We start from the raw sequence: 25004 nt of genomic DNA on the forward strand, positions 1-25004 counted from the left end.
TGCAGTGGAGTTTCAGTTTGTGGGGACCGGGGGGGGGGGGGGGGGGGGTCAATGTTTGCTGGGACAGGGACTACTACTACTACTACTATTTATTATTTCTGAAAAGCTGAAAGGCATACGCAGCACTGTACTCCCTTTCTCTCACTTCCTCCTCCCACCACCCTCTTTCTTTCTCTTCACCTCACCAGCCTCTCACACTTATCTTTCTGCCCCTCCCCAACTCCTTTTCTCTCCCCTTTCTCTCACTTCCGACTCCCACCACCCTCTTTCATTCTCTTCACCTCACCAGCCTCTCACACCTATCTTTCTGCCCCTCCCCAACTCCCTTTCTCTCCCCTAACAACCCCCAACCCACTTGGGTTACCAGACCTCCGAATTTCCCCGGACTTGTCCTACTTATGAGGAGATATCCGGGGATGCGGACAGCTTTTCAAAACCTGGCACTTTGTCCGGGTTTTGAAAAGCCTCCTCTAAATCGCATCGGGTAGTTGGAAATCCGCATGTACCACCTTCATGCACAGGGCCAGATTTACATTTAAAGGTGCTCATAGGCAATGGGGTAGGGTGAACATTTCTAATTCTCTCCCTCCTAGATGTTTTTCCAGAGCCTCTCCTCGGACCTTCTTGTCATTGATTTTTCTGCACCAGGTGCATCAGTGAAGCAAGTCTGAAGTGAAGGTTCAGCACAAGGTCTGTCCGCTTCCACGTACAGGTTTCCGTGGTAATAAGAGACCCACGCAGGAGATCTGTCAAAACACAGAAACACAGTTGCCAAGAGGGCATCGTGTTTTTTTGAGAGAGAGATTTTAGGACATGCCCCACTCCCACCCTGCCCACTCAACCCAATCCCACCATCCCCAACCACTCTACCTCCAACCCATGGTACACCTCAATTCTGTGACCACAGCATCAACAAGCCACCTCCACTACTAATACTAATACATCGTTATCATCATCATTTCTCCTCTCCTGTTGATGTAGGGGGGAGGGGCATGCCATGTTGTCAAAAGAAACAAAAATGGTGGAGCCGATGTGAGAGACAGGCTGTTTTTGCTTTTTGGACAGTCCTGTAGTTTGATGATGTATTATGTTTTCTTGGTGATGACTGTTCTCTTCCTCCGACTGCCAATGTTTGCCTATTTTTACCCTGTGCTCTGCTCGTTTCTCTTCTTGACTCTCTAATAAAAAATGATTAAAAAAAAAAATCATTTCTCCTGCTCAGGACACATGCTAGACATGATGGCAGATGCTAGGGAGGGGGCTCCAAAGCATGTTTGCAAACTGTCTCTCTTTTAACTTCAGGCAGATTGGTACTTTTTAAGCAGCCAGTAATTTTTTCAGCCAGCGTGCGCTAATCTGGTGCGTGCGTTAAAAACGCTAGCACACCTTTGTAAAAAGGAGCTCCTAATCTTTAGGTCTCTGCTCCAAAAATCAGATGTTAATCAACAAATAACAGTAGGTGGTAGTGGTACACTCTGATTCTAATCCCATAAGGTTCAATGAGGAGTTTCACATGAAAATATTAAGGCCAGCTACAAGGTAGGAGCCATATCTGTCCTCGCCTATGGGCCGATGCTCAAAACCTAATGCCTGCGCTAAAGGCGATTAGCGCCGGCGTTAATGTGCTGTCCAACGCTCTAATGGCAGCGCCTGTAGACCACATTTAAATGCATTTAAAAACTGCAACCCTTTCCAGCCAACTCATGGATCCTCCTCCAACGAGGGACCACGGGGACTCTTGTAGGAAAATCAGGAACTTCTCTCACTATACAGTTTCACTGAATTGAGCACTCCAAAGATTCAACATGGGTTTGTTTTTTGCATATGCCTGCTTAGGATTTTAGATCGAACCTGCTGAGCCCCGATACCAGACCCAAACCCCAGCATTTAAAACCTCAATCCCTCTGGGATACAAGCCGCAGAGACAACTCCAGAGGCAAGAGCTGGGAAAATACATTCCAAAATGAAAAATATATCAAAGTCGGAAAGGAAAAAAAAATTCTAAAAAAAACCCAAAAAGATATAAAGGAGAAGGGACACAAAATTATCCCCCGTTGACATAAACATGAGCTATGGAGCGTGTTTTAAATAATAAAGTTACATCAGGGACTGACAAGATCCTTTCCCTATTACTTAGTCTGTGGCATTAACTAGGTCAAAAAGCAGATTCAAAGGAAAACAATGATTTTCTGTCTCCTTTAAATGCATCGAGGGCAGACTAAACAACATTTCTAAGGAGCAGTCTCTAGTTGTAAAAGGTTGCCTTTCATATTTTACCTTATTCAGACATGGATTATTCTTAGCGCTGAAAGCTGGAAAACTGTCATTAAGCCTTAAGGTCCCGGATGAAAGAGAGACAGTAGGCAGGTAATTTGCACAGGGTTATACCAATAGGTCCCCATATCACAGTGGGAAGATTACCACTGAACAAAATAATAATTCTGAAGATAGCAGATCTTTTATTTTTTTCTGTTTTAAAATGAGAGACACTGTGGGGCTGGTTCTTTAAACAGGCATACTGATTGTAGGCATCCTACCGCCCATCTGACAGCTAATCGGGCTGCACTTTTTTTTTATTTTTTAAAGGCTCCCCGAGGTAGGCCACCTACACTGTAGACATTTGTTGCAGATCTAGGGAAATACATAGGGATGCCTAAGCTTGCCCGAGGCAGAAGTGTCCTTGGACGAGTTTAAGTTTCCGTAGAGCAAGGGTGGGCAACGAGGGCTGCAATCCAGTTGGGTTTTCAGGATTTCCCCAATGAATATGCACGAGATCTATTTGCATTGCACTGCCTCCCATTGTATGCAAATGGATCTCAGGAGTTCCCCAATGAATATGCTTGAGATCCATTTGCATACAATGGGAGGCAGTGCAATGCAAATAGATCTCGTGCATATTCATTGGGGAAATCCTGAAAACCCGACTGGATTGCGGCCCTCGTTGCCCACCCCTGCCCTAGAGCCACGACAGACACCTGAAATATAGGCTAGCAAAACCTAAAAATAGACGCGGCCGGTTCAGCTGATCGCTGCAAGGGAATCCGCTTCGGGGAAGCCTGCCAGCTTAGCCAACCGGGGATTCCCTTGCCGTGATCATCCGATGGCAAGAGATATTTTGATCAGGCAGGCGCGTTTCTGTGACTGGTGCCAGTGACATGGGCGCCGGTTAGAGAATTGGGGAGTAAGGCATCTGTTTGTTTGTTTGTTTGTTTGTTTTTAAAGACAGATGTGATTCTGTAATAGGACGCCAGTGTGTGATTCTCAGCCGAGACCAGCGTCCTACACAGAATCAGCCCCCAGGAGCATATTTTAAAGAAAATGGAGTTGATAGACCAAACCTAAATTTATTTATGTAGGATTTCCACGTGCTCCTTTTAAAATTTGTATCGTGTTCCTGCTATTAAGAATCAAATCCCCTGGCATGCCAAACGGATTAAACAAGGCAATATAAGTCAAACATATAGCCAAAAGGTTATCCGAATAACTAGGAGCATTCTGGAGGCCTAAATTTACCTAGAGAGCAGTGATTTTCAGCTGTATCCAGATACATTTGTCCTTTTAAATGGACTGGATAAATAGCAGTTTCAACTTTATATACTGAAGATAACATATTTGTATAAAATTTAGGACCACATAGTAAGCAGTCTAAATTATGCATATAAATTTCCTACATAAAATTTACATAATATAAATTATGTATATAAATTTACTACGTATACACGTAATGGTATATGAATATCTTATATGAATATCTGCTGAATATTATCTATGTAATTCAAATCTTCAAAGAAAACCAGGATTACAAAATGCCTGGATGGAGTAGCGTATGACCAGCACTGACTCAGCAAAAGACACTGAGCTATCAGGGAGGTGCAGTGTCATGCACTGGCTGACAGCATCACCCTGTGCCTCATGTTATCACATGCCCTGTGCAGTTTGAACTGAATTCTATATATCGACGCAGAAAAATAACACCTAAGCGCTATTCTATAAACGGCGCCTAAACACATCTCACAAGCAATGTTCCCTCTAATTTTTCATGGGCTGTGTGCGCAAAAAATTTCATCTGTGCGCATTTTAAAGAAAAACTAAATTTGTTTGCGCTATAAAAATGATTGTCAGAGGGCCCGGAGTTCAGTTATGGGCATTTATGGGCAGGTCTTTGAGTTTAATCTGAATTAACAAAAACACAATGTAATTTTAGTTACACTTTATGTAACATAAAGTCTCATTTCAATAAACATAAATTATGTTTCATTGAAATGTTTCATTGAGCGCTACCTATAAATAAGGTATCATTGTACTTTATACTTAAAATTTAGAAAATAAAAGCAATTTAGTTTTCAAAGTTTTTCCCTGCGATCTTTCATATTTATCCAGTCCAAATAAATTCTGTCAAGATCTGTTGAGCCTCCATCTTGAAGGTGACTCTTTAACACGCATCAGCATTTCCAAATGCTCTAAATGTAAACGATTCCTTTGTTTAGTCTTCAAATTGTTCATTAGACTAAAACCACGCTCACGATCTGAACTAGATGCTAATAATGTGGCACCAATGTCCATCAATTTTGCTAAATCTGCAAATTGATCATTCTGAAATGCAAATTTCGTCATATCTGGAAAGCTGTTTATCAGATTGCTTTTGATTTTTTTCTGCAACAAGGAATTTAAAGTCATTGTATTGCTGAATAATTCAGAAGAAATTGTTTATATTTTAAACAAAGAGATCTGATATGTCCATTTCCGAAGTCAAAGTCGCATTGTGATATTGCTGTACAGTCAAAAGCAGACCATTCTTCAACTTCATTTTCAGGAAATCTTTCACCCAGATGCAAACATAGGATGTTGATGAAGGTATCCACTGAAACTTTTTCTCCAGATCTCATCCTGTTGTCAAGAAGATTGTTGACTTTTATCACTCCACTTAACCTTGTCGCCTAAGTATTGTATTCGAAGTTTGTTCAATTTACCCTGTGCAAGATGATAAGCTTCCAATGGTGTCAAACCACGTTTTTGAAATGCCATGGTTAAGGAAGCCAGTTCTGATAAGACATTATTCAAAACTTCAAGTGTAATATGAAATTGTTCCCTGTTCAGCTTCTTATAGCAGTACTTTGCAATAGGATCATTATCTTTGTCTTCTTCAAAATATTTTAACAGGGGATCATAATTTTGAATAAATTGCTTTAAGTGCAAAGTGTCTAGATAACCAGCGCACTTCATTCAGAGGTCTGAAAGCAATTGATTCACATTCAGATGCATCTGCTATTTCTTGAAATTTGCATCGTTTAGTACAAGGCCGACAGAACACCGTGTACACAGTTCTCATTACAGTTTCTACTTCTTTCAATTTTACTTCTTTCCATGAATCAGAAATCCCAAATCTTCCCGATGTGCAACACAATGTTGCTGCACTAAATGTGGAATGTCTTTTCTCAGCTGTGCTGCAACACCATCTATTTTGCCCAGCATAACAGAGGCACCATCAGAGGTGAACATAACCATTTTATTCAGGTCAAGTTCATGTTTCCTATAGAATTCCCTAATTGCTGTTACTATTGATGTAGCATCACATGCTTCCAACTGTAGCATCCCACCAAATGATGTCCTATATTCATTTGAATTGACTGGCTGATATTTAAAGTAGAGTATTAAGTACTTGTTGACAGAAATGTCTGTGCTTTCATCAACAGTTAACGTATGATACGTTGCTAATTTTGCCTGTTTTCTTTTTTGGTTGGGCTTTCAAGCAACATGTTAACCAGTCCCCCTCTTAAATTCGGATTTTTACTTCCGAGTTTCCTAATACTGTCGGTATGAGATTTACTTGATAGATTGCATTTCAGAAAGTCCAGTTTCCAAACATCATCCCATATTTTTCCAGTAGAGAATTTTCCAGTTGCTTTGGCATCTTGACAATAACAACACACAACTCCATCGTCTTCGTCATAGGTAAATATTTCACACAGTTGAACACGCATTGTATTTCGAGATTCCAGTGTCTCCGTTTCAACAATTTCTTCAAGCCATTCAGACCTAAAAGCTGTTGCAGCTCTCTTGCGTTTTACACTTTTCACCATTCGCGGTTTAGACATTTTAAGAGTTATATCTGGTTGCAATTTAATAAACGAATACAGTTATACAACCGCAGTACCACGCAATACTACGATTCTATGAAATAAACAATATGGCGGAACTTCGGGAAGTCAAAGAATCGGAAGTGTTTCATATGCTATGAGCCATAGGCTATGGCCCTATGGGGCACGTGACGTGTCAAGTTCAACTGCCAAAGATAACGGAATCACGTGAATGACTTAAAATTTATATTATAGCGCTTCAATAAATGTGATAAATGGGAAATCGGAACAGCTGGTCTTCTGCAACATTTCATTTTAGCAGTGAAAATCATTTTAGGCAAAAATTTATTTTTTTGTGCACGCTATTTTAATTTGTGTGCGCAGGTTTGGCAAGTTGTGTGCACACGAAGCACACATCTTAGAGGAAACATTGCTCACATGTAGTCTCTTTAGCCTTCTACTATCTCCGCCAGCTCCGAATAAGAAACTATTTCAAGGCTAAGCACCGCTTTAAAGATAAGTAACGTATTAATCACCGTTTTCAGTTGAATGGAGTAGTGCATAAAAAGAGTTTATATTTTTTTAAAAAAATTTTAAAAGACTAATATTTTAAATAATGGTGAATCTTTGATCTGAAGTTTTAAAGAGGGAAAATGAGTTTGAATTCTTTATGGTAAAACAAGATATTAGAAAACAGGTTTTTGGCCCATGACTGGAGCAAGGAGCATTAAAACTACGCAGACCAATCCAGTCCGTGATTACACGACTGTGCATAGGCTCCATTTCTGAGGCCTTTTCCTGTATGTATCAAAAATAATATGCATATTACCTTGCATATAATTGTTATATGTTTGATGTACTCTTCCAGATAAGTGGTAAATTTATATATACTCTGGTTTTTGATCACATATACCACTTGGGTTAGTTTATTTAAGTTTTGAATAATGACCAGACAACAAAAGGTAGAATTAATTAATTTTATTTTCTGTTTTGTGATTACATTATGTCAGATTTGAAATGTGTATCCAGCAAGAGCTGCTGATAGACAGCAGGCATGAACTAGGACCTAAAAGAGAGAGAGGAAAAGTATTTTTTTATTTATTTTTTTTACATCACAGAGCCGGCATGGGGTTGGAGAGGGTGTAACCCTATACTTCTACTAAAGCTAAAGGGTCCTTTTATTAAGGTGCACAGTTAGCGTACCTTAAAAAGGACCCCTAAGTATCTTAATATAAAATTTGGCCCGCGACTTAGGGGCGGGAAATTTCATGGGGATACCAGGAAGTACTTTTTCACAGAAAGAGTGGTAGACCATTGGAACAAACTCCCAGAGCAGGTGATCGCGGCCAGCAGCATACAAGATTTTAAGAATAAATGGGATGCCCACGTCGGATCTTTACGAGGGCAGTATAGAGGTGATACCACCTGTGAGCGACCCCTTAGGAGTTGTTAGGGGAGGGTTAATGGAGTGGGCAGACTTGATGGGCTATGGCCCTTTTCTGCCGTCATCTTCTATGTTTATGTTTTAGATTTCAGCCCCTTTTGTGATCGAGTTTGACACCCCTGCCTTAGAGGGACAGGAATCACACTTATCTTTAGGCACGACCATTAGGACCAACGAAAACATGGTGCAAAACCTCACACCTAAAGTTAGGGGTGGATGCCCCTTATTCTAAAACTGGATCGGATTTATTATTTGATTTACCACTATTGGCATACATACTTAGTGGTGTATAATTTTAAAAATAATTAACACTACCATTGCACGTGTAACTTCGAGTAACACCCCTGAAGTGCCCATAACGCTCCCCTCTTCTGCACACCCCTTTTGACACCATCCATAAATTTAAATTAAAACTAATAATTGCTTGTTAAGAAGCTAATTTTCAGCACTAATTGGCTCATTATTCAATTAAGTTGTGCATGCACATTATGCACATACTCAAATTTGCATGCCCAACTCAAAGCACCATTTATAGATTTTGGAGGGTTTGCGGGTTTACAGATTATAGGAGTGGCTGAAATAGGGCGCCAAGGAAGCATGGCCTTAAGAATCTAAGGGGTCCTTTTACTAAGGTGCAGTAGGGGATTTAATGAGCGCTATCGAATTTGTGCATGTTTAAGTGCCATGCAGCCTATAGGTAAACAATGGATTAATCATTAGAATGCACTAAATCCATTAATGTACCTTAGTAAATGACCCCTAAGTTGGGCAAATTGATATTGTAGACAATACTGCTGCTTTAAGAGATCAGGATGCCCACTGCAAAAAAAACCAACAACTTTCCCTTTTATTCACCTAAATCTGAATGCTGAGAAAAGAAGTGTAGGTGAGTGAGTCATTCTCTGTAGAAAGTCTGAAAGCTTGTGGGCATGTCACTGCACAGTGTGAAAGAAAAGACTGGGTTAAGCAGAGGCAGCATTTGTATAAGTCATCCATAGAGACACACACACACACCTCAAAAAAGGTCCTCATGCATCAATTACAGTAAAACTTGCTTCTGGTCCCAGAATCCCCCTCATGCAAACTCCAAAACTTAAAAGCGAAAGAATCAAACCTCTTACTGCACATAACAATACTTACAGAGGATCCTTAAAGGATATATTATTTGCAAATGACCATTGCAGAATAATCCCTAGCCCCAGTCCCAGGATGGCTCCGACTTCACTGAAATTTCACCTTAAGAGGGGGGGGAAATAGTATGGGGGTGCTGTATTTCAAACCCTTTACAAAAGTATGCAAATGCTTTTACAAGTGTTGACAATCCACACTCACAAAAAAATATATAAAAATAAAAAATAAAATAAAATCGGCCAACAGTGACTCACACGGTCTTAACGACCATGTTTTGTGCATCTAGCCCAGGGGTGTCAAAGTCCCTCCTCGAGGGCCGCAATCCAGTCGGGTTTTCAGGATTTCCCCAATGAATATGCATGAGATCTATTAGTATACAATAAAAGCAGTACATGCAAATATCATTGGGGGAAATCCTGAAAACCCAACTGGATTGCAGCCCTCGAGGAGGGACTTTGACACCCCTGATCTAGCCCTTGGTAAGTAAAAGATTGGTGAAAAAATTCCCACAGAAGGGTTAGAATGTGCTGCTATGCAAGATCCGAGCAACAGACACACTGGATCATAAGCCAGGCAGCAAACGACCTTGCTGAATGTGCTCACTGACGATGTACACGATCTTGTTCTGAGCCAGGGGGACAAGCCTCAAACACACCAACCAAGGCTGAGGGCAAAAATATGACCACAATGTTATTCAAAAGATTCCATCTAATTGACAGCTTAAATCAGCATTCCTCTCAGTAAGCTATTGCGAGTCTTTCATATACTCAGTAGTAGAGCTGACATCTTCATTGGAACTCATTTAACTTTCCCATAGTCTCTATCTTATTTTCTATATTTACTGAATTTTATTAACTTATTTATACATTTAGCAGTCCAAAATAACTTGTCTGCACTTTAGATCATTGTAAGAGGTGATCCTTACAATGATTTAAAGTGCAAATAAGTTATTTTGCACTGCTAAAGTAATAAAACTGAGTAAATATACACACAAAAAAAAGAGACTATGGGAATGGAATGCTAAATTGGATTCTATGAAGAAGCTGGCTCTACTACTGAGTAAGGCCTGGACTGAGTCAACCAGAGCCCTGACCCGGGTCATCCAAACCTCAGCCATGTGGGTAGAGGGGTGTCTGCATCAGCTAAAAATATCAAGAAAAAAAAAAAAAAAGTGTTCAGTGTGAGTTATTTTTTTTCTTTCGTTCACATGTTTCCTGAAGCAGGTAACTTAAGTAATCTCTAAAATCATTCAAAATCCAGAGCCATCACATCTTCCTTCACTGTTACTCAAAACATTCAAATTCTTTCATTTTTATCCTCTCATGCACCTCTGATAGGTGGGCCTTGACTAAGGTTCTGCAGAATGGCAGAGTGTAGGCCAGTGCTATAAGCATGCTATCACATCTCTTCCTGGGCTTTCCAGGTGGCGTTCTGAAACTATGCTTCAAGTTTGTTCAACTGGAAAGCACAGGGACTCCTGAGGTTGTTTTCCTCCTTTCAATATATGTTGGCTTTCCTTGTAATGTGAAATCTCTACCACTGTCTGAAATTTAGAATGATTCTACATCTTTTTTGTGTGTGGCGGGTGGGGGGGATTTTCTCCAGTTTGTTTGCTAAATTGAATAGCACACCCATTTGTGGTTTATAACTACTTTATAAATTCAAAACCAGTGCAAGAATATTTGACACTATGCAAACCTTTAATCTTGTGCATATTACCCCCCCTCCCCCAAGCTGTCATCCCTGACTGTGCTTCTAGCCCCTCATGAAACCTACTCGCTCAGCCCAGATCTCCCAGAGGCATTTACCCCAGCTGCTCAGCACCTGTGGCCAAAAGGAGGAAAGAGGCTTAATAGCATACCAGTTCCCTATGCCACATGAAGTCAATCTCACAGTATATGAGCAGTGAGTTTATGGCAAACTCGCAGCCCGCCAGGTACTATTTTGAGGCCCTCGGTATGTTTATCCTAATCACAAAAGTAAAATAAAACAGTTTCCTGATCATATGTCTCTTTAGCTATAAATGACAATATTATTATTAAGACTTAGCCAAAAGGAAAGATTTATAAACTATAAAGCATTTCACCTCATGCAAAATTGTCATTTCTTTAATAAGACATTAACTATTTTTTTCTGAGGCCCTCCAAGTACCTACAAATCCAAAATGCGGCCCCGCAAGGGTTTGAGACCACTGGCTTAACTGTAACCATGACATCTTCTTTGTGATGTCATAATGCCTCATTCCACCAATAAGAGCCAACCTCATCAGTGATGTCACAATGGCTTGATTGTCCTGTTCTCCCCTCTGCCCTCCAACCCAGCCAGCAGATTAACTGTTCCCCTTAACTCAGTGGTCTCAAACTCACGGCGTGCCAGGTACTATTTTGAGGCTCTTGGTATGTTTATCCTAATCACAAAAGTAAAATAAAACAGTTTCTTGATCATTTGTCTCTTTAGCTATAAATGGCAATATGATTATTAAGACTCAGCCAAAAGGAAAGATTTATAAACTATAAAGAGTTTTACCTCATGCAAAATTGTCATTTCTTTAATAAGACATTAACTATTTTTTTCTGAGGCCCTCCAAGTACCTTGATATCCCAAAATGTGGCTCTGCAAAGGGTTGAAGTTCGAGACCACTGGGTTATAGGATCTTGCATCTCAGACTCATACCACAAGCGAACCCTCTGTCAGCCATAGGAACTGAGTCACCAGAGTACGAGAATGTGTTGATGTAGGACCTAAAATCCAAAAATAAAGAAACATGAATCTTGCTCAACAAAAAAAGAACAACATAAACGCAACTCTGAGTCAAGATGTCAAATAGACTTATCAAATGCTGAACCTCAAACACTCAAATGCCCAAATTTTCCTGGTGTTTGTTCTGGGGTATGAATATCATCACTGGTTCAAAATTTACTCTTAAAGCTGCATCAAATATATAGTGAGACTTAGGGCTCCTTTTATGAAGCCGTGATAGCGGTTTAATGCGTGTAATAGTATGTGCTAAACAACTGGATGCGCTAGTCGCTACCGCCTCTTCTTGAGCAGGTGGTAGTTTTTCGGGTAGCGCGTGATTAAAAGTCGCACACGCTAAAGCCGCTAATGCGGCTTCTTAAAAGGAGCCCTTAATATCAAAAAGGGACTTATCTTCACCCGATGGGAGCTCTGCCATTTCACGCATTACAAGCTTCGTCAGGGGTAAAAAGAGTCCAAAGAAGTCTCCGCAAAAATATGGACCGTTACCAATGCATCAACCGGCTACTGCGTTTAACGCTCGCAGAGGCATCCCTTCCCACAGAGTTGCATTTGTGTTTGACGTAGGACCTACCAGAGGGCAAGAATGGGAGGGAGGGGATTTAAATTATCTGCCGCTGCCTTTTGCTGTCTACCTCTCCCCACCCTCAAATCTCAACACTCTATACAGCAGCCTTATTTGCTTAATAGAACTATTGACCCTATATAAATTCAAAATATCGTTATTCCAACAAATGACTAGAATAACTTGGTGCGACTTCATCTGGAGTATTGCGTTTAATTGTGGTCTCCTTATCTCAAGAAAGATATAGTGGTGCTAGAAAAGGTTCAAAGAGCGACCAAGATGGTAAAAGGGACGGAACGCCTCTCATTTGAGGAAAGACTAAAACGGTTAGGGCTCTTCAGCTTGGAAAAGAGATGGCTGAGGGGAGATTGAAGTCTACAAAATCCTGAATAGAGTAGAATGGGTACAAGTGGATCGATTTTTCACTCTGTCAAAAATTACAAGACTAGGGGACACTCAATGAAGATATGGGGAAATACTTTTAAAACCAATAGAAGGAATTTTTTTTTCTCTCAGAGAATAGTTAAGTTCTGGAACGTGTTGCCAGAGGATGTGGTAAGAGCAGATAGCGTGGCTAGTTTTAAGAAACGTTTGGCCAAGTTCCTGGAGGAAAAGTCCATAGTCTGTTATTGAGAAAGGCATGGGGGAAGCCACTGCTTGCCCTGTATTGGTAGCAAGGAATATTGCTACACCTTGGGTTTTGGCCAGGTACTAGTGACCTGGATTGGCCACCGTGAGAATGGACTACTGGACTTAATGGACCATTGGTCTGACCAAGTAAGGCTATTCTTATGTTCTTTGTAAATGTGTAGGAAATATGGTGATGGTATACAATATATTCTATGTGCCTCAACAGCTGCAGTCTTTTCTGGATTTGAGGTAGTTTGCTAACTTCACCCCCCCTCCCACCCTCCTTTTTATAAAACCATACAGCGTTTTTTAGCTCTGGCCGTGGCGATAACAGCTCCGACACTCATAGCAATTCTATGAGCGTCGGAGCTCTTACCGCTGCAGCTGGCAGTTTTGTAAAAGGGGAGGAGAATTCCTATGAGAGTCGAACTGTTACCGCCGCGTAGTTTTGTATAAGTGTGGGGGGGGGGGAGGGGGGGAGTTTAGAATCTTTGAAGTCTCTGAAGATGTGCCCAAAGCCGACATATTTCACAGCCTGACCAAGCCATCATTTGCTTTGTGGATTATTTTTAATTGAAGGAAGCTGCCTAGAATTATTTTCCTCTGCTCTCCTTCCCCCTCTTTCTTTGCAGACTATTTAGCAGGTGGGAGTCTAATATTAGCATTTTTACCTTGCTCTAATTTCTTGTTTTATTTATTGAGATGAATCTTTCTACTGTATTTCCTGTGTTGAGTTGCATGATTGTTTAGAACAGGGGTGTCCAACCTGCGGCCCCATGAAGTATTTTGTGCGGCCCCGGTCGAGGGCGATGCAGTGTTTTCCTCTGCTGCCCCCGGGTGTTTACCGTCTTGCCGGCTCCCTCCTCTGTCTTGCTGCAGCGTTTGCGCAGCCCCAGAAACATTTTTATGGGCCAATGCGACCCAGGGAAGCCAAAAGGTTGGACACCCCTGGTTTAGAAGTTTGCTAAAAAATGTTGTGTAAAAAAAAAAAATAGCAAAGTTTAAAAATTAAACCCCCTCTTTTACTAAAGCCAGCAGCACGGGACGATGCAGTAGATCAGTGATTCCCAACCCTGTCCTGGAGGAACACCAGGCCAATCGGGTTTTCAGGCTAGCCCTAATGAATATGCATGAGAGATTTGCATATGATGGAAGTGATAGGCATGCAAATTTGCTTCATGCATATTCATTAGGGCTAGCCTGAAAACCCAATTGGCCTGGTGTTCCTCCAGGACAGGGTTGGGAACCACTGCAGTAGATGCTCCGACACCCATAGGATTTGAATGGGCATTGGAACATTTGCCTTGCGGCACCCGGCTACATAGCTCTGTTAACCGGGGGGGGGGGGGGGGGGGAGGAGAGGAGGGGGAAGAAAATAGTTTGGTTAGTGTCTGCAAATGCTAGTGTTTTATAGCATCCAATGACTGTTGACTTCCTTAGACTGTTCTAAAGCATCTCTATTGAATGATTGATTTCACCAATGTAATCATTATTCAGAAAGGACTTTTTTCCCCCCCATTCTGTGTGTATGCAAAAAACCTTTACTAAGTAAGACCCGTGTACCTTGCTAAATTTTCAAAATGTTCTCAATGCCGGATGGGAGATTGGCAGTTTATTTTAGCCCACTGAATAACTACTTTTGGTCTGAATAACTAATTTTTTATATTATGCTGACAGGTATAAGGCAGTGGTCTCAAACTTGTGGCCCGGGGGCCATATGCGGCCCGCCAGGTATTATTTTGAGGCCCTCGGTATGTTTATCATAATCACAAAAGTAAAATAAAACAGTTTCCTGATCATATGTCTCTTTAGCTATAAATTACAATATTATTATTAAGACTTAGCCAAAAGGAAAGATTTATAAACTATAAAGAGTTTTACCTCATGCAAAATTGTCATTTCTTTAATAAGACATTAACTATTTTTTCTGAGGCCCTCCAAGTACCTATAAATCCAAAATGTGGCCCTGTAAAGCGTTTGAGTTTGAGACCACTGGGTTTAAGGGATATTACACTGCTGGAAACAGGATGCTGGTCTGAACCAACATGGCAATTCTGAATGTGTAATAGAAACAGCATTAAAGCTGTTTTGATTTCATGTATCAGTATTATTGTTGTTTTGAATTGCGCTGTCTTTTGTAGGTGGTTGCATGTTTCCTCGGCAGCTATTACTTCATTCAACGATGGCACTTGTCTTTGTTCGAGAAATTCAAGTCAAAAGAGGTGGAATGGAGGAGTCAAGGTCCCCGCTTAAGTGTAGGCCGCCCGACCGCTTACCGCCTTTGTTGAAAGGAAGGAACACAAGGCACACGGACAAAAGGTCTTGTGCCACAACAAAAAAGGAGGCCTATGGCTGCACACCTTCTAACATAATTCGTTATTTTCTCAGACAGTACCTATTATGAAGGAGTGGAAAGCGTATTACTGATTCAAGCCATAAACATAGGACCTTGATTTCAATATTGTGTTTGCTTTCAAACTAGAACTGAATATCGTTGCAGGAGGAGGTGTATGAGGGGTTATTATTTACACATATTATCACAAGCCACAAATACAAATTTGTACTGAAAATATCTGTTCCCCGTAATAACATATATTACAGTATGCTGATTGTGAGATAATATTTTCACGTCTTATTTCTTTTTGTTTTTTCTCATAGCTGTTCTTTTGGATGTTACAAAAAGAAAAGAAAAAAAAAAAGTATTTCTTTTCATCCTTGCTAAATTCTGAGAAGATTACAAAAGTCAAGGTCATTTAAAATTAAAATAATTTATTTTACTATTTGCCTGTTAATGATCCCAATTCGCTGAAATCTCTTATCCTGTCTTCAGCTATCTATCTATATAAAATCGGATGTATCTCTGTGGGCTCCTTTTACAAAGGCGCGCTAGCGGGGTTAACGCGTGACTTTTCACCACGCGCTAACCCCCGCGCGTTTAGCGTATGCTATTACACGCATTAAACCACTAGCGTGCCTTTGTAAAAGGAGCCCTGTGTATGTTCCAGCATAACTCTGAAACGCATGGACAGATTTCAACCAAACTTGGTATACATATCACTTACTATCTGGGGAAAAATACTGTGGGGGTGGGAAGGGGGTGACATGTTAAAATTATTGATATATTGGGATAAATAAATATCCGGGCAATGCCGGGTAATCAGCTAGTTAGATTATAATCTCCATGTGTCTGTGCAGTGGCGTAGCGAGGATGAGAGATGCCCGGGGGGTGGCACTCCTCCCTTCCGCTTCTTCGCCCCCCTCCTGCCGCGCACATGTGCCCTTTTCCCTTCCCCCAAACCTCTTTAACTTTTCCGGCACAAGCAGAATCATCAACTTGCTGCCCGCATCGGGACCCTGAAGCAATGTCAGAGGGAGAGCCGGCGCTGGAGCCAGCATCAGGCTTGGAGTCGCTGCTCACACCGGCAAAGAGATAGAGATACGGTGGAGGAGAAGTAAAGGCATGGAGGGAGGAGTGGTAAAGAGCAGGGGGTGCTGGGAGGCGATTCCTCCACCAAGACACCACCCCCCTCCCCCTTCCTGTGTCTGTATAACTTTATATACATCTTGGACACAGTGAGGGGCATTTTCAATAATACATCTAAATCTGATTTGGGGCATTTTGTGAAAATGTCCAAAAATTGAATGAAGCAGAGAAGCATCTATTTTTGTATTTCATAAATCGCCATCTTCTAGACGTTTTTGTGATCAGCGCATCTTTCATTAGGTACCATTTAAAAAAAAAAAAAAATCCTAGGGGGAAAAACGCACAAAAACAAGCTTTTGAGAAGTCTGGGCGGCCAGCGTTTTTAATAGATTGGTCAAACAGACAACCTAAGGGATGCTGCATTGCACCTCACATAAAAGGTCTCAGGTTCACAGTAACCCCATTATATTGTATTATGAGCCCTCCAGGAATAGGAAAAAATGAACCGTGCACCCCAATAGTCCTCAAGCCTGCAGGTGTCGCCTATATTTATAGATACAGTCACTGTTCCCTCTAAGCCAGTGTCCCGCAAGCTTTGTCGAGCTGAGGCATGCTAATCGTAGTGGCCGCGGCTTAAGGCATCTGGAAGTGCACGGATGTTGACGAAATGACATCGCGTGCATGGGCAAAGGCCCTCAGCCGCCAGTGGGGGGTGCCGGCAGGGAAGACACAAGGAGTGAAGGAGAGGTGCTGGCTGATTGCAGCACACCTGAAATCTCAGGAGGCGCACTAGTGTGTCATGGCACACAGTTTGCGATGCCCTGAGCCGGAGTCCTCCAACTGCGTTGCTGCTAGCGGGGAATTCTGCTTCGATATTATATTTTCAATGGCGAGAGACAGGCAGGTTCCCTGGAGTGCTTGTGCCTCATTGAAAATGTGGTATTGAAACAGCACCCCCCCCCCCCCACCCCAATGATGGGACTGTAAGTGAAGGATTTCTGCTCAGCTTAGGGGTAGCAGTGGGTTCTGCAAGCATTTCTGGGGTTTCAGAACACTCATACTTTCCACCACAAGTGTACCAGTTGGAGTGGGATATGGCCTTGGGTTAGGGTTACCAGGCGTCCGGTGGGTCCGGACGGCTTTTCAAAACCCGGTACTTTGTCCAGGTTTTGAAAAGCCTCCTCAAATCGCGTCGGGCAGGGAGGGAATCCGCGCATGCGCGGACTTCCCCCCTGCCTGACTAGAGCAGGCATCTGGGGAGGGGGGCTAGGGCGGGGCTGGGGGGCGGGATTAGGGCATTACAGGGTGGGGATGGGCAGGCCTGGGGGGCGGGCCTAGGGGTTTGAATTATCCGATTGGAAAATCTGTCAACCCTACCCTGGGTCACCCTTCTCTAAAGTCCAAAAAACTCATAACGCGGCTTGATAAAAGGCCAAAGTTTGCAAAGCTTCTGAAACCTTTTAAACTTTGAGATCATTTTGATGATAAACATCCTTCTGGTTTATGAGAATTCCCAAGCCTGCTTTTCAGGCTGAGTTCCAGTTAAACTTCTCAGGATGGTTTTACATCACAAGGGGCTGGTGGTTCCGATTTTCACAAGAAACACAGGCGCTAAAAGCCCACAAGATTAATGGAGCAAAACCAGCCTGTTTGTAATACATTTCCAAGGTGACTGCAAATGATACAGAGGTTCTGATCAGATCTTCTGCAACAAACAGAAAAAAGTTTGACATTGTTCAGGTGAAATTCCACCCTCTCTGAGAAAAATATACCAAAAAAAAACCTGTATCCTAACCCAACTATGTCAACTTTGAACTAGAAAGGCAGAGCCAGGGAAGGATTAACCAATAGGCCAAGAAGGCACTTGCCTAGGGCCCGAAATAGTCAGGGGGGGCCCAATGAAGGAGGGCATTAACATTGTTTTTTCCAAACGGTGATGGGCCCCTCCAGCATCGATCGCCAACGCGGCACCCCCCCATCGGCAACGCAGGCCCCACCCCGATTACCAGCAACCCCCCCCCCCCTATCGACGGAAAGTAAGACAAGCAAGCAACGCGGGTAAGAAAGGCAACGGGAACTGTAATTGTGCAAGCGGTGCTGCTTGCCCAAAGCTTCCCTCTGATGTAGCTTCCTGTTTCCGCCTGGGCGCATGATGGGGTGGGGCGAGGCAGGGGGGCCCAGTGTACTTGGGTGCCTAATTAATCCTGCCCTGGGAAGAACCAAAGTTTAAAGAACGTAATAGCTAAAGTATCCAATCCTAATGCACGTTGCTATAATTACCCTTTCACATAAAATATTTCCTGCATTATTTGACACTGGGATCCAGCACAACATGGTTAGGAGTTTCCGACTGGGCGTGCATCTTTCTGTGGGGCTGCTCTTTAGCTCAGGTACCTTGCACCCATGGTGTATATTAGAGAAAATATATACAGCGCTTGAAGATTTGGCCCAGTGCCGCACCGCCAGCTGATATTTCAGACTAACGTGCTATTCTCTGTCTCAAAACACACATGCTTTCCCAAATTATGTGCCATTACACTGCATAATGGAACACTTGGTGTGTTAGGTCCCAGAAAAATGATGCTCACGAGTTGTTCTTAAACAGCCTTCTTCTCGGAACAACTCGTATATTTAAAAGGGTAATTCTATATAACTTGCTGTCCACATTTCTGCATCTTTTGAACCCATAAATATACACTGGCTGATAGGCAAAGTGATTTAGGTGGGCAGAAAAGGCTTCTGTCCATTTAAATTACCTGCAGGCTACCCAAACACAGATATTCAGAGGCACTTAACTGGCAGTGCTGCTCAATATCGGCTCCGACTGGCTTTCACAAAAGAAGGCAGGTCAGGAGCGGTACAGAGGGCGTGTTGCAAAGGAGGCAGCAGTTATCCAGGTCAAAAATTGTCTTAACTTGGCCAATATAACTATGCAGGCTGCAGCATTGAATATCAACCAGGACCTGCATAACAACATTTTCTAAATTTTCTTCTCCTCTTCAGCATCCTCCTGCCGCCCCCCAAGCAGCCCTTCTCCTTCTGGGCACCCTTTCCCTCCCCCATCCCTCAGCTTTACCAAAACCTCGCTCCCCCCTCCCCCTCTCCGAATATCCCTCCAACCCATAAGAGCTTGATAAGCCCCCCTCCCTCCTCCCAGGCCTACCTCCTATCATTGGTGGTCCAGTAGAAGCGATAGAGGCAGTAGTGAGGCCCACTCCTGCCCCTAGTGTCAGCTACTTCAAAATGGCTGACGTGACCTCTCGCAGTGGTCTATGGTACTAGACAAGGATTACAAGCTGCCGCAAGAGGTCGTGTCAGCCATTTTGAAGTACCTTCCGCAAGGGGCGGAGCAAGTAGGCCTCGTTCCTGGACCACCGATAATAGGAGATAGTACTAGAGGGCCTATCAAGCCCTTGGGTGTTGGAGGGACATTCTTGGGAAAGAGGTTTTTGTCAATGTTGCAAGCTGGGAGGAGGGGCACGTGGTGAAATCAGTTAGCTTAGCAGGGTTTGTTTTGGGGGGTTTTTAAAGCTTGGATAACTTCCTAAAAGAGAAGTCCATAGACCATTATTGAGATGGCTTGGGAAATTCCACTGCTTATTCCGAGGATACACAGCATAAAATCTGTTTAACTACTTGGGATCCAGCTAGATACATGGGACCTGGGTTGGCCACTGTGGGCACAGGATACTGGACTTTAGTACATCTGGTAGTTGTAATAGTAGGAGCTGATGAACCTTCGGTCTGTCCCAGTATGACAATTCTTATGTTACGTTCTTAGGACTGGGTAGACAGTAAAAAGATGCAGTGAATTTAATATTAGAGATATCCGATAGTCTGCAGGTCTTTCAGGCCCAGTTCCCTACACATTGTGAGGGAGCTACATCAAAAAAATGGAATCATGAATAAATTAACAGAAACATTTGGAACTGATGCCGAGTCCGATTACTTGTGTTTACAATTGAAAAACTGCACAAGACATAAAGTGTACTTTTTTTTTTTTTTTTACACCCCCAATCTTTAAGTGTGAAGCAAGCACAAGCTTCCTCCAGGGTTAGCATCTCTTAATGGGTTATTTTTACTCACACCGCTGCAAGAATAAAACTCACTCGTAAGCCAAGGGTTACATCTTAGCCCGGGGCTACCGCTCACAAACTTATGGGTCATTCCTCCCAGAACAGAAACCACCCAAAAGATATTTAAGGGAAGGACAGGGCTACTGGGGTAAAATCTGCTGGGGACCAGGGCTGAAATGGGAGAGGGAGTCCTAAAGCCCACAGCTCCAGCATTAAGCAGGCTTAGGGGGCGCCTGTAGCATGCAGGCCCAGGGCAGTTGCCTTGTTTGCACCAACCCCTCCCCTCCCCAAACACCGGCCCTGGGGAACTACCACCTTTACTGGCTACAGCTGTGGATTCTATAGGTTTAGAGCAGTGGTTCTCAACCAGTGTATCACCAAAAATTTGACAAACATAACATTCGTTCTCTCTGTAACAATCCTGTAAGGGGCAGGCCGAAGAGATCTAAGAACAAGGAAGTCAGATACTAGTGTAGGGTCATGAAATGGTTAACTGTTGTTTAAAATATTGCTCTGGCCTACATAGCTGAAAACAGTGTACAATCTACTGACCTCATCTGCCTAAAATGTATATCCCTACCTTACCACATTGTAAGCTAAATAAATAAGAGTTAGAGCCATGATGTACCCTACCCTCCTGTACATGTAACATTTAGAACTGTAAGATTTAGATAAGCAGAGAAATGAGCTAGTTTCCTATAGGCCTATAAGTTGTATCCCTGAACCTATCATAAGTGCTGGCTTAGGACCAATAATAATTGTAGAAAGTTATAGAAGTAACAAATGAAAATTGTAGTTTTTGCATATATTAGTTTGCGTATGCTTAGTGAAAAGGGCATAAAAGTCCTTGCATTTCCTGATTCTAACACTCTAGTAGGCAGGCTGTTAACTGCACTAGAGTCCAGCATGCTGTAATAAACCTCTTGTACTTTCTTCATGCCTCTGACTTTGTGTGTCCAAGTGACCTTTCACTAGTATTAATATAGATCATTTCTATAGCGCTGAAAGACATATGCAGCCACTCTACCAAACAAGAAAGTTGACCCCGATTCCTCCACAAAAGGAAAACCAACTGAAGCAAAGACTTGTGGAGAGTTGATGTCCAAGATGAAGGCTTTATTAAAACAAATAAACAATCCACATAAAAATGTCTAGGGCCTGAACCTCTGCAAACATATGGACCCAACACGGTCTGTGTTTCAACACTCTTGTCTTCTTCAAGGGTCCCTGCAGGTCCTATGAGCAGGCTTGTAGATTAAATATAAAAACGAACGAAAGTTTGCACTTTTGAGAAAAAAAAAAATCAAGCAATAGAAGGTCCTTGTTCAGAAGAGCTTACAATTTAATTTGGACAGACAGACAGGACATATTTTTAGAAGCATTTCAATAAAGCTGAAACGTTGAATGCTGGTTTTAGGATGAACTGTATTGTGAAGATCTATTTAAGATGCGATTATTCATCTGTAACCCCAGATGTTTGTAAAAGTCTTGTTTGTTATAAGAACATAAGTAATGCCTCTGCTGGGTCAGACCAGAGGTCCATCATGCCCAGCAGTCCGCTCATGCGGTGGCCCATCAGCTCCAGGACATGTATAGTAATCCTCTATCTATACCCTTCTATCCCCTTTTCCTTCAGGAAATCGTCCAATCCCTTCTTGAACCCCAAAAACGTACTCTGTCCTATCACGCCCTCTGGAAGCGCATTTCAGGTGTCCACCATCCCCTGGGTGAAGAAGAACTTCCTAGCATTGGTTTTGAATCTGTCCCCTTTTAATTTTTCCAAATGCCCTCTCGTTCTTGTAGTCTTCGAAAGTTTGAAGAGTCTGTCCCTCTCCACTTTCTCTATGCCCTTTATGATCTTGCAAGTCTCTATCATATCCCCTCTAAGTCTCCGCTTCTCCAGGGAAAAAGAACCCCACTTTCTCCAATCTTTCAGCGTATGAAAGGTTTTCCATACCCTTTATCAAGCGTGTCGCTCTCTTTTGAACCCTCTCGAGTATCGCCATATCCTTCTTTAGGTACGGCGAGCAATATTGGACGCAGTACTCCAGATGCGGGCACACCATCGCCCGATACAACGGCAGGATAACTTCTTTCGTTCTGGTTGCAATACCCTTCTTGATTATACCTAGCATTCTATTCGCTTTCTTAACGGCCGCTGCACACTGTGCCGACGGCTTCATTGTCTTGTCCACTATTACCCCCAAGTCCTTTTATTGGGTATTCTCATTCAATGACAGCCCTCCCATCGTGTAGCTGTACCTCGGGTTTCTGTTTCCTACGTGCAAGACTTTACATTTCTCTACATTAAACTTCATCTGCCATCTCGTTGCCCACTCCCCTAGTTTGTTCAGGTCTCTTTGTAAATCTTCGCAGTCTTCTATAGTCCTAGCCCCATTAAATAGTTTGGTGTCGTCTGCGAATTTTATTACTTCGCACTTCGTCCCCATTTCTAGATCATTTATAAATATATTGAATAGCAGCGGTCCGAGCACCGACCCCTGCGGAACACCACTTGTGACCCTCCTCCAGTCCGAGTAGTGGCCTTTCATTCCTACCCTCTGCTTCCTACCCGCCAAACAATTCCTGATCCATCTGTGTACGTCTCCTTCCACCCCATGGTTCTTCAGTTTCCGAAGTAGGCGTTCATGGGGTACCTTGTCAAAGGCTTTTTGGAAGTCTAAATATACAATGTCCATGGGGTCCCCTTTGTCCATCCGTTTGTTAATTCCTTCGAAGGAGTGCAATAAGTTCGTCAGGCACGATCTTCCCTTGCAGAAGCCATGTTGGCTTGTTATCATAAGTTTATTCCTTTCTAGATGCTCCTCGATGCTATCTTTTATCAGTGCCTCCACCATTTTCCCGGGACCGAGGTCAGACTTATCGGTGTATGTTATTATTGTAATGCCACCTAGATATAGGCGGTTGATAATTTTTTTAAATAAATAAATATAGGGTTGGGGAGTTTCATGCAGAAAGAATGATAGAACAGACATAGGTATCTTATTGTAAGTGGGACTTAGATTTTTATTTATTTATTCAATAAATTTTATTTATTTTATTTATTTATTTTATTTATTTATTTATTTTATTTATTTATTTTATTCAATAAATTTTATTTATTTATTCCAAGTTATTCAATTTTCTATACCGTTTTCCCAGGGGAGCTCAGAACAGTTTTACATGAATTTATTCAGGTACTCTAGCATTTTTCCCTGTCTGTCCCAGTGGGCTCACAATCTATCTAGTGTACCTGGGGCAAGGGTGGGGATTAAGCGACTTGCCTAGGGTCACAAGGTGTAGCATGGGTTTGAACCCACAACCCCAGGGTGCTGAGGCTGTAGCTTTAACCACTGCGCCACACTCTTCCCCCAAAGGTACTTGAAATATCCATTACTAGTCCCTTGTTCTAGCTGCAGCTGCAACCAGAAACGTTGTTGACCTCTGGCCCATGCCTCTCCTCCACCCTGACATCACACAGACCCCAGCGTCTGTATTCCTCTTGCATCATTATTTAAACTACATTTATATCAATCATTTCATTGCTGTTGTCTTTCTGTAGCTGTGAACTATAGTATTCAGTGCGTCATGCATATGAACATTGTCCGTCAAGTATGTCACAACTGAAGGAAGGTTGAGACCCATTGGTTCAGACGGTATCTGGTTTGGGGGGCTGCGCAAGTGAATGCCTTTTAAAAGGGAAGGGTTCCTGGCGATTCATTCCCCAGGAAACATTCAGGATAGATATCATGGCGAAGGCCCGTTCAGACTTCCATAAATCAGCATAGCTGGAATATTTGTGGCTCTCTCTCTGGGAGATTTATGCAGGTATGAGATTGCAAATAGTCTGTATTATTTTAAGTGGAGGGGGGGAACCAGAGAGAGAGAGGCAGGAATGGATTAATTGCTTGCAAGCAGAGAAGATTGATTGGAATGAATCTGTGAATATTTAGGAATTTTATACTGAGTTTCTTTAAAAGAAAAGATCAGTCTTCTTCTTTTATTTTTTTTTTTTAACTTTCAACCACAGAGTCTGTCATTAATGTGACACGTCCTTGGAATGAATTTTAGTTAGTCCTGTGGAAAGGAGAAACATTACTCTCAGCAGCTCTCGGGTGATAACAATTCTGACTCATATTTATATTATCATTTTTGGCCCTAGCCACAGCTGTACATTAAATTTTAGCACCTTTATGAAGTTAAGTCACCCCATAGCTATGCTTCATTGAGTTATTACTATAGAAATGATAACGGATGGAAAGTATACAAATTATATCTAGCTATATATGGCAATATATATAGGGTACATATACCCCCAGATTCTATGGGCTAGATTCACTAAGCAAACTGATCGTGTACTGATTGGTTTGCGACCCCTTAGTGAGCAGATTTCCCTCTGGCCCGATTCACAAGCCTCTGCTGCGATCCGCTCCAAATCCGTGCATGCAAATGAGGGGAAACGCAGGCAAAGTAGGCAGGGACGCGATTCACCAAACAAATTTGGGACACCGATTGGGCTGGCCGATCAAGAATAGAAGCGACTGCTGGGGACCAGTCGCACACATCTCTGCCGACTCTCCTGCTCCATTGCCGCCCTGCACTCTGCCCCGATCTTCCACTGCCGCCCTGCACTCCTCTGCCCCAATCATCCACTGCCGCCCCGATGCTCTTCTCCTGCCTGCTCTGCCCCAATGCTCTTAAAAAAAGCAAAGTTAAAAAATTTTTTTTAAAGTTGCGGCCGCAAATGCCTGCCTGCCCCAAACGCCTGCCTGCTCTGATCACCTGCCTTCCCCGACTCTCCCACCCTTCCCCGCAGTGCAAGCCCGTGGTTTTAACCCGCGGGCTTAAGTGGGTTAAAAAAGTTTAAAAAGAAAAAAAAAAAAAAAAAATCACTGCCAGA

At 42.5% G+C, this 25004-nt stretch overlaps 1 long non-coding RNA gene across 1 annotated transcript in view; it reads right to left on the minus strand.

The window, feature by feature from the left end:
* Positions 1-25004, minus strand: part of LOC117349436 — a 173745-nt gene that overhangs the window by 103316 nt on the left and 45425 nt on the right. The window contains exon 2 of the long non-coding RNA XR_004537161.1: positions 11244-11393. This is a non-coding gene — a long non-coding RNA (uncharacterized LOC117349436). The remainder of the gene's footprint in view (positions 1-11243; positions 11394-25004) is intronic.

The sequence above is a fragment of the Geotrypetes seraphini genome, chromosome 15 (genome assembly GCF_902459505.1).
Source record: "Geotrypetes seraphini chromosome 15, aGeoSer1.1, whole genome shotgun sequence".
NCBI classification, from domain to species: domain Eukaryota; kingdom Metazoa; phylum Chordata; class Amphibia; order Gymnophiona; family Dermophiidae; genus Geotrypetes; species Geotrypetes seraphini.